This window comes from Alligator sinensis, unplaced genomic scaffold (genome assembly GCF_000455745.1).
Source record: "Alligator sinensis unplaced genomic scaffold, ASM45574v1 scaffold566_1, whole genome shotgun sequence".
NCBI classification, from domain to species: domain Eukaryota; kingdom Metazoa; phylum Chordata; order Crocodylia; family Alligatoridae; genus Alligator; species Alligator sinensis.
Window position 1 is genome coordinate 616,759 of NW_005842017.1, and position 8,852 is coordinate 625,610.

Genomic DNA, 8,852 nt, shown 5'->3' on the forward strand with positions numbered 1-8,852 from the left:
TGTTCAGCCTTCACAAGAGAAGGCTGAGGGGGGACCTGGTGACCGTCTATAAACTCACTAGGGGGAACCACAAGGGTTTGGGGGAGACCTTGTTTCCCGTAGCGCCCCCCGGGATAACAAGGAATAACGGCCACAAGTTGCTGGAGAGTAGGTTTAGATTAGACATCCATAAGAACTACTTCACAGTAAGGGCGGTTAGGATCTGGAACCAACTTCCAAGGGAAGTGGTGCTGGCTCCTACCCTGGGGGTCTTTAAGAAGCAGCTTGATGCCTACCTGGCTGGGGTCATTTGAGCCCAGTTTTCCTCCTGCCCAGGCAGGTGGTCAGACTTGAAGATCTACAAGGTCCCTTCCGACCCTACTTCTATGATTCTATGATCAATACAGACCATATATTCAATGGACCCAATAACAAGGGGTATAACATCCAAGGTTCATTCACCTGCAGCTCTACCAACATTATATTTGCCATCACCTGCTTGCAATGACACTCTGCTGTCTACATGAGCCAGACAGGGAGATCTGTGTGTTTAAGAATGAATGAACACTGATCTGACAACAGCTGCAGAAAGACAAAAAGCCTGTGGCAGAACGCTTCCGCCTCCCTGGACACACCACCACTGACCTTCGGATTGCTATTAAAAACCAGTTTGAAAATTGCAGAAAAAGAAATCACCCACGAACTGTGCTGTGTTAAGTATGGTTAAATAGGAACTATGGATCCTTATCTCATTACCTTGATTAGCTTGTGCGACCCTTTTGTTCCTATGGGTTTATTGCTTGTTTGCTTTTCTCTCCTAGCCCTGCTCCCTGCTCTCTCCACTATTTCTTTCTTTCCACCTCTCATCTTTTGTATTCCAATTTCTCTCTCTCATACTCAGCTTTCTGCATGTCCTTTCACAGGATCTGATGAAGTGAACTAGAGCACAAGCTTTCATGAACTCATTTTATCTTATTTAGTTTAGTCTACAAAGGTGCATATCTACCCTGCATTACAACTATATTGGTCAGAGATCTTGCTTCATCAGACCCCTGACTGGCGCAGCCAGGCTGGCAGAAATTTGTAGTAGGTAGATACCCTTAGAAAATCTTTAAGTCATGTGTCTGTTTCTTTGGTGCTTCTAATTCTTCTTTAAGGTTCATGTGTCCAGAGTCTGGAACAGACTCCCCCCAGAGGTGGTACAGTCACCTTCCCTGAAAATCTGCAAAAGCCAACTAGATGCACACCTCACTGGGGTCAGCTGACCTCAGCAGTCTTTCCTGCCTTAGAGCAGGGGGCTGGACCTGATGATCTCTTCCAGCCCCTTACTTCTATGAACTGTAGGCATTCACATTCTATGAGGTTGAATCTAGCTGTTGCAGTTTTCTTTGCTATAAAGGCACTCCAGAAAGGCTTAGGGTGCCTTACAGGATATAAATCTAAATAATTATAATAGTCAAGACCAACAAATTCCACTCTGGGGAACTAAGGCCAGGTTCTAAAGACACCTCTAGAAGAAGAGCTCTATCTTGCAAAGCACTGAAGAGGGAGTTGTTATTTAAAATCAACAAAGATAAAAAAGGAGGGGATGTTTAGATGAAAAAAAAAAAAAAAAAGAGTGTAACTTTACTGGACTATGCTCAATTCTGAGCTGAAAAGGATACCTAATGTGGCCTTTTTACACCCTGCAGTTAACTAATCCTCATCTTTAACCATAGTTCTTACGTTGCCTAAATGCCTGTCACATCTCATTACACATGATGGTTGTGTTTTCCACAAACTAGAAATGATAAAGTAGCTTTTATTTAATTATCATTGTTCCAAAAACAATTCATCACTGGCCTCTTGTATTTCAGAAGCTCATTCAGCTTCAGCATCCATAAGTTACCTCTCTCTAAAAACATGTTCAATAATGCAGAAGCTACAATCTGGCACTCAAAGACAAAGTACTCAACTGTGTTTCTCAACCCGCCACACACCATTGGCAAAACGAAGAAAAGGAGATAGAAGAGCAAATTATTGAAGAACACTCTTCAAAGTAGCACTTAGCATAACTTTCTGGATCTTCTGTCCTGTAAGTAAGGTGTTCAGCCTTTCACCAGTAATAATAAGTATATATTGATATATGGATGGGGTCTGAATTTACATAGGGAGAAATACATTTAAAAATTTATCATCCATTACTCCCAGTTCAGAAAGACAATCTATTGACTTGACAGAATCTATTGATTTTGACCCCAGGATGCTGGAATGTTTTAAAGATCTTCAACTCTTAAAGAGCCACCCGTATGATCAGGGACTTGCAAGGCAAGCCACACAAGAAAAGGCTGAGGGACCTCGGCCTCTTTAGCCTAAAGAAGAGAAGGTTGAGAGGGGACTTGATAGAGACTTACCGCTATATCAGAGGACTGCATCAGGAGCTTAGTGAACAACTGTTCACTAGGGCACCCCCAGGGAAGACCAGGACCAATAATTACAAACTCCTGGAAGGCCACTTCAGACTTAATACCAGGAAAAACTTCTTCACAGTCAGGGTGTCCAGACTGTGGAATAAACTCCATCCAGAGGTGGTGCAGTCACATAAGCTGGAGGTTTTCAAGAGGAGACTAGACAGTCACCTCACTGGGGTCACCTAACCCCAGTTGTCTGCCTGCCTAGAGCAGGGTGCTGGACCTGATAATCTGCAAGGTCCCTTCCAGGCCCTCACAATCTAGGAATCTATGAAACTCAGAGGGCTGGAGTTTCTGATGTTTTTGAAGTCAAGAACAAACTGCACAGCCTGCCCACAGCAAAATGGCTTCCTACTCCTCAGTACCATGAGTTCCCAGAATTGCTTTACTTTGGGGTCAACTACTCCACTGTATCAACTACAGCTTCAGAGGAAACAATGGAATTATCTCCTCTGGAAAAAGAACACAACTGCGGCACGATTTTAATGAGGGAGGTGGGAGAGAAGGACATTCATGTATGTAAGAGCAGCATGTAGCATTAGAAACATTCTATCAAAAGCCCATCACTGAAACATCTAAGAGGAACAGCAACTTCCATTGGCTCTTAGAGCAGGACTCCTGCCCATTATCTGTTCTATTTAGGCAAAATGACGATTAAACAAATCCAGCTCAGTTCCTGGCCCTCAACATTGTTCTTTAAGCTATTCTGTTGTTACTACCCCTGCTTACATTTGATGTGTTTGCTTGCTTCTCATTTCAGACCTGATGAAGAATGTCTCACATTCAAAAGCTTGTCTTACTTTTATTGGTTGGTCCAATAAAAGATAATCACCCCCAATATCCTTGCCTCTCACATACCTGGATCATCATGGCTACAACAGCACCCTAACTCTGCCAAGACCGGTATTTACAGGAAGAGGTCATTCTGGCACCTACCTGCATCTAGTTACCAGAACTACTGAAGGTCCTAACACCTTTGCAAGCTTTCTTTCTCTCCCCCACATGACATCACTGCCTTCCGGATGACCTTGTAATTACAGGAATCTGGGACAGTCATGATTTAAATGGTCCGAACTTCTACAACTGCCCTTTCTGTTTGCTCCTTTAGAAGGTATACTGCTAAGCACGTTCCACAGTGATAATATAGTACCACTCACTATACAGTAAATCACCATTTCTCATCTGTCCTGTAAGCTACATTTCTAAGAACTGATAGGTCCTACCCTTGCAGTCTGGTTCACACAAACTTCCTCTGCATCTTCATGGAGTTTCATTTACTTCAATCCAGATGCATATGAGAGGTTGCTTGTATTTAATAGGTAGCAGAATTATCCAGGACCTTAGTTTTCACATATGTCTGCAGGGACAACAAACAAACTTGACAGACTACATGGACTCAGGATAGAGAAACTAATTATGACAACAAAATAACATTCTTAAAAAAAAATCTTTATAATTCAACTCAAGGTTGACAAAACGTGATTAAAAAAAGTACTAAAATGTAAAATTAATAATAAACTGAAAACATTAAGCCATATATTACTTCAATACATACATATATTGGTTATTGTGTATTCTCTTGTGTAGCAAAAGATGTACTACATAGCAAAATGATGTACCTGACCTTGTGTAAGCTGTAAGTCTATATATTTTGATGCTTATATCAGCCAGTGATAATGCACATTTCTTTAGAAAATAAATGAAGTACAGCCAGGAAGTTGAATAAAATTGATTATTTAACTTAAGGTTTTCTACTTGGCAATTTAAAAAATAAGATACAAATGTCTTTGATTTAAATCAAATAACCCTGGGCCAATTATCTTTTTGATTAAAAAGTAGCATGAGCAACTCCTATGAATACATGAGCAATAATATCCTGGCAGTGGGCCAGATCCAGGCAAGTAGGGGAGGGTGCAGGTAGGGTGTTTACACTATGATGTAGCCTACAGTGGCTACAGCTTAGTATAACACAAACTGGGTAACACAGATCATAGATTATCCTGCCCTGGAGTGGCATAACTTTGAGCTGCCTAAAGAGTGCTTAAAACAAATTTCAGGTGTTATATGTGGAGATCCAGATGCTGAGAGCTCTGAGAGCTGCCCACAATTACTGTGTAACAAGGACCTTTTAAAACTAAACTCGGCAGATCTAGGCATCATGAGAATTGTGCAACTGATGGTCCCATAGCTTTATATCTGGTATGATATCATAATACCCCACAGAAGAATTTGCCCTGTAATAACTCCATTGAAACCATAATCTATAGTTTAACTCAACTGGTTGTTCCATTGCTCACAATATTTTATACACAAGTTCTTGTTGCTGCACAGTAATACGAAATTCTGTGCCAGAAATTAAAGGTAAATGCCTTTTAATGGATTTCCATTTGCTGCTTCTCATTGTACCTCCTTCAGGTACAAAGGACTGGATTTTCTGGTCTGCTTAAGTCTATTTTGCATTGTGCCCAGCAGGCTGGAGTCCCTGGAAACAGCAAGAGAACATTCCACTGGCAGAAAAACTGGCTGATGTGGCAATAGTGTATTCTGCTTCAGCTACTCCCCAACTCCAGTCTAGCGTGGGGCATACTAGAGACATGCCATGGTCATGCCAAGGGTAAGTAGGGAGTATAACAGAAAGGCCTTCCACCATGCCTGATCCACAGCTGGTGTAAATTAGAACCACTCCCTTGCAACCCTGTGCCAGACGTGGATGGCATGAAATTTATAAACCACAATTATAAACCAATTTATAAACTAGCTCTCTGTGGCACCTACTACCACCACTGCGCGCACACTGCCTATGAACGCAGTTCAGAAGTGATCAAGCATCTGATCCCAACTCTAAACATGTAGCACACAATAATGCTTTTTGATCACAGCACTTGTATCACAGTCATTTAATCTGAAGGGAAGTATTTCATCCTAAGAAATGTTCATGATGCATAGGAAAGCAGACCAGAAAGTCTGCCAAAACGAATGTCTTCCAATAGTACCATATCCATTCAGGTTGGTAAAGGTTCATAATGGCTCAGTGCACTTCAAGTTTGCTTAATCTTATCTATCTGTGTCTGCTGAATCAGCCTAAGATTGGACAATAAAGGTAACTGGATGCCTCTAGGTCAGATTCTATCGCCCTTGCTCAGCGTTACTTCTGTGTAAGTAGTCACACTGAAAACACTTTTGGGGACAATGCTTCTCAAAGTGCATGGGGGGCAGAACCTACTCCTGTGATTGCAGTTGTGTAGCATGATTCTTACTACTTGTACAGAAAATCATAGCTAGCTCCACACACGCAGCACCTGGGACTGACTGTAGGAAGCTGAGTGAAAGGGTTTTAAAATGTGTTGCCATTATCAAACACTAACCACCACACGTCAAAGCAGAACAAGTTTGAATTGTTAAAATATGGTCAATAAAAACCCAGTTTTCACAAGTGCACTAAAAGCTGGACATTCTCCTCAGGGCTAATACTCTGCTAAATTGGGACTGTGTAGTATGAACAGCTGAGTGAGAGAGCCATTCCCAGGAACATTGCTGCAATTTTTATAATGGGAAAACCCATCACTAAAATGGCTTAACCACTGCATGTCAGACATTCCACAGAAACTCACCCTTAGATACAACGTAGAAAAGGAAAAATTCATCCCCAAAGTGAAAGTTTGGAGAAGTTATGATAACTGAAAAATGGGAGTTTATAAGAGAAAAAATTAAAGCATGGTAACTTGAACTGTTGCTGCATATTTCAGCATCAAAAATAATGTTTCTTCCTCTTTGGGGACAGTCAGATTATAATCTCTTTTCCTAGAAAATAGCAAACAGTTATTACCTGGATGAGGTCAAGACAACCATTTGTGAGACAGGTTTTTAAGGAAGTGTTGCCATGGTGCCTAGATATCTAGTTGTTTATCTTATTCTTTTGCACTAAATATTTACAGCTTAAGTTCAAATAAATAGAAATGTGATGAACAACAATTACGGTCTCTTAATTAAGATGTAGATCATCATTTGGAATCTAGCCCATAGCAAGAGACTGATTGCTCATGGGACACATTTACATTTTAAATAAACACCTATTAAGAATATAAGTAGATTGTGTGGGTTACTGTGAAGAAATTGTTGGCAACAGTCCTTCATTTCTGTTTTTGTAATGTGATCAGGTACCAGAAAAAGTATGGTATAAATCTATCAAAATTATAAAAACTTCTTCATCACATCTAAAACCTAGATATTCTCTGAACTTATTTCAATTTATCAGCAACTTCTTTTAATTTACAGGCAATATATACACTAAACTTTAATCCCCTGCCTTATGATAATCACTGATAATCACTGAAGGTGCTTGTACATGTGACAGGGGTTTAGTCCTCAGGGTTTTAATCTATGCCCCCTAAATTCAACAGTGGGCCCTGGTCCTCCCCTCCACAGTGGTGGCACCCCCAGGACTGCCCAAGCAGGCTGCTAGCAGGCTGAGTGCTGCCCCAGCTCAGAGGCAGCATCCAGCCCAATCCAACTCTTCCCCAACCCCGAGCAAGGGCAGCACCTGGCCCACTAGCAGCCTGCCTGGGTGGTCCCAGGGGCCACTGCCACCACAGAAGGAAGAACCAGAGCCAGCTGCAGCTCAGGGGCTGCTTGACCCACCAGCAGCTTGTCCCCCAGCTGTGGGAAAGGCCGGTAGGCTCCAACAGAAAAAAAAATTCTGACCCCTCACCACTTCTGCCTTCAGCAGGCTCCTGTGGCTGGCAGGATGCCTGGGGCCAGCTGAGAATGGGCTGGCTTGCCCCTGGGGCAGTACAGGAAGGCAGCAGGAGGGTGTCTGGGTGTGTGGGCAGCTGGAGAAGGCAGCTGGGATAATGCATAGGGTGCTGAAAGCCCGGGCAGGCTTGGGGAAGCATTGAATCAGGCACCTCCGAGCTGGGACAGCACCCAGCCAGCTAGCAGCCTGCCCAGGCTTCCAGAACCCCATCCACCATCCCTGCCACCTTCTCCTGCTGCCAGCAAACCCAGCTACCCTCCTGCTGTCTTCCCACACTGCCCCAGGAGCAAGCCAGCCTGTTCCTGGGCAGTCCCAAGCATTCTGCTGGCCACAGGAGCCTGCTGAAGGCAGAAGCAGTGAGGGGCCTGATCCTTTTTTTCTGCAGAGCCTGCCCACCTCTCCCACGGCTTGGGGGTGAGCTGACAGCTGCATCATTGTAATTTGCAACATTGCAAATAAAACTACCTAGGGATGTAGTTTAGTTTGCAACAATGCAAACATTTAAAACCCTCAAAACTCTTGCACATGTACAGTGTGATGCCATTAAGCCACACAAAGCGACATTTTTGTCACATGTACAACTGCCCTGAGGCTCTCTTTTGTTTCCTTTTAATAGCTCTCTTACACTATTTGATAAGCATTATATAAAAATTGTGTGCGAGGCGAATAAAAATTGAATGCCATGAGTCTGCACTAGAATCAACACATCTATTTTTATACTTCCGCTTTTGCAAGGACAATAATCTATTTCCCTGTCTTGCTTAGGAGATGGCTTGCCATTGGGCTGTTTTATGAGAACTCTGGGCTGGTGTAATTTTGCCTTTGGGAATGTCCGCCTGCTTTTCCTTATCTTATTTTAGTTTCAGCTACAGGAATGTAGTACTAGATATTATTTGGGATTTGGGAATTCACACTGAAACTGGCAAATATAAGACTGCATTCCTTAATTCCACCTCCGTGACATGTACCAAGCCAGTGATGTCTTGTTAGGAACACAAGAATGCTGGGTTTCTGGGAAATTCACAGCAAAGGCTACCAGACCCTTTTAGTTCTAAAATTAGCATTCAGAAAAATGAAACAGTCATTGCAATATTGTACCCTACTGAGACCCAACAGAGTCCCAGCCAGAATGCACTGAGTTCAATTGCATGCACTGAATTTTTTGGGCCTTCATGTTATTAAAAGCCTTTTGAAGGAAATCACTATCCTAGCATATAGGAGGGAAAGTGGGACTGATAATTTGTTATCTCAGATAATGACAATGTTAGTTGAAAGGTCAATGAAAGAAGAATGTATACTCCTGACTAAGAATCAAGACCAGCATTTCCCCCATGCAGATGCTGATCCTACAGAGAGCACTCTGTGAGAATCAGAGTGAGGTGCATGATGATGGCATGAAGGCAGTTGGCATGAAGCATGATGGCATGAAGCAGAGGCCCAGCTGCATAAGAGGAGAGGCATGTGCATGGATTCTCTATTTGAACAAACATGGGAGGTACTATCATGCCTGCAGTCCCTAATCCTAGAGCAGGCCAAAACCCAGAGAGCAGTTTCCCTTAAGAGAAACACTTTTCTGACCCCACTGAAATAAATAACAAAATTCCCTACAGCTTCAGGAAGGCCACCCCTGGTGTGGAGAACAATGACAAAGAAGTAGGACATGGGATTGT

At 42.6% G+C, this 8,852-nt stretch overlaps 1 protein-coding gene across 1 annotated transcript in view; it reads right to left on the bottom strand.

Annotated features, from left to right (window-relative positions):
* Positions 1-8,852, bottom strand: part of LOC112550020 — a 57,395-nt gene that overhangs the window by 11,959 nt on the left and 36,584 nt on the right. The gene's annotated exons all lie outside the window — the stretch shown is intronic.